Below are 1,972 nucleotides of genomic sequence, written 5' to 3'. Positions count from 1 at the left end.
TAATTTGTAAATTATAATTATTTAGTCATATCTTACACTGTCTGATATCTCCCTATGTTAGGGTTGTTAGTCACCAGGGAGGAGGTTACATGTAGATCCTTGTAATCCTTTCCATCCCACCTTCCCTCCACCCTCCCAGTATCACCTCTCAACACTGGTCCTGAAGGGATTAACTGTCCTGGATTCCCTGTGTTTGTAATTCCTATCTGTACCAGTGTATATCCTCTGGTCTAGCCAGATTTGTAAGGTAGAATTGGAATCATGATAGTGGGGGTAGGGGAGTAGGGGAAGGAAGCTTTTAGGAACTAGAGGAAAGTTGTATGTTTCATCGTTACTACACTGCACCCTGACTGGCTCATCTCCTCCCTGTGACCCTTCCATAAGGGGATGTTCAATTGCCTACAGATAGGTTTTGGGTTTCCACTCCGCTCTCCCCCTCATTCATAATGATATGATTTTTTTGTTCCGATGATGCCTGATAACTGATCCCTTCGACACCTAGTGATAACACAGGCTTGTGTGCTTCTTGTATGTGGGCTTTGTTGCTTTTGAGCTAGATGGCAGCTTGTTTACTTTCAAGCCTTTAAGAGCCTAGATTCTGTGTCTTGTGATAAATGGACACCATCATCTTTCTTCACCACTTTTGCTTATGCACCCATTTGTCTTCAGTGATCATACTGGGAAGGTAAGCACCCAGTGGTATGATTTTTTGTTCTTTGATATCTGATACCTGATCCCTTTGGCACTTCATGATCATACAGTCTGAGGTGCTTCTTACATGTGGGCTTTGTTGCTTCTGATCTTGATGGCTGATTGTTTACCTCCAAGTCTTTAAGACCCTGGATGCTATATGTTTTTATAGCCGTGCTCCATCAGCTTTCTTCACCACATTTTTTTATTCACCTGCTTTGTCTTCAGTGATCATATCAAGAAGGTGAGCATCACGGAATGCCAGTTTAACAGAACATAGTATTCTTGCAGTGAGGAAGTACTTGAGTGTAGGCCCCAATGTCCATCTGCTACCTTAATACTAAACCTATAAATATATGCACATAGATGTAATTTCCTATCCTCATATAAAAATATATTTACATATGCATGTGCCTTTATTTAGACCTCTAGAAGTGGCCTCCTAGCCCTTTCCTCTATTTTCTTTAACTTTCCTCCTGTCCCACTATCATGCTCAGCCTTCATTTGGGTTTCAGTAATTCCTCTCAGCCACATTACCCTTAATCATGCCTTACCAGGCTTCCGACACCCTCCTCACCACCAATTTGGATCACTTTGTTGTTCCCTTTGCCCTGGATTTGTTAACCCCAATACCTTTCCCCCCACCTCCACGTCTTCCATGTCCCCCCAGAACTGTCAGTCCCATTGTTTTCTCCACCAGATTGTTCATCCTGCCTATCTTATTTAGACACACATGTGCACAAAAACAAGACAAAGCAAAGCAAAACAAAGTAACAAACAAACAAACAACAACAACAACAATAAAATATCCAATGACAAAACAACAACAAAGGAAAGCCTATGGTTAATTCAAGGACTGTTTGTTGGCCTTTAGGAGTATTTTCTGGTCAAGTCTGATGGGGTGCCAAGCCCTGACCCCAAAGTCTGTTTTTGGTATTCCCTGGGCACTTTGTTGCTCTGTTCCCCTTGCTGTTCTGTTGCACAACCTTCTTGTTTTTTGCCTCCGTTTGTTGGGGGACCAGATTGGGTGAAATTCCCACACTGTGTCTCCAGTGTTGTCCCCTGTAGGGCTATGAGTCTGTGCGGGATGTTGTGTCTCATAATGGGGCCAGACACATGGTCTTCTCTGTGGATTGGCTGCTCTGAACGGGAATATTGTCCTCCAGTCCTGGTGGGCCAGGATGTGTTCCACTATCTCTCTTCCTCCCGCTTAATTTGCTCCTATGTTCTCTACTCAGACATGTCCTTCTTGAGCTGCAGCTTCAGTGCTGTCCACTGAAAT

Source organism: Tenrec ecaudatus, unplaced genomic scaffold, assembly GCF_050624435.1.
Source record: "Tenrec ecaudatus isolate mTenEca1 unplaced genomic scaffold, mTenEca1.hap1 Scaffold_753, whole genome shotgun sequence".
Classification (NCBI taxonomy): domain Eukaryota; kingdom Metazoa; phylum Chordata; class Mammalia; order Afrosoricida; family Tenrecidae; genus Tenrec; species Tenrec ecaudatus.
The sequence above is the reverse complement of the archived record's forward strand: the minus strand, read 5'-3'. Positions refer to the sequence as shown.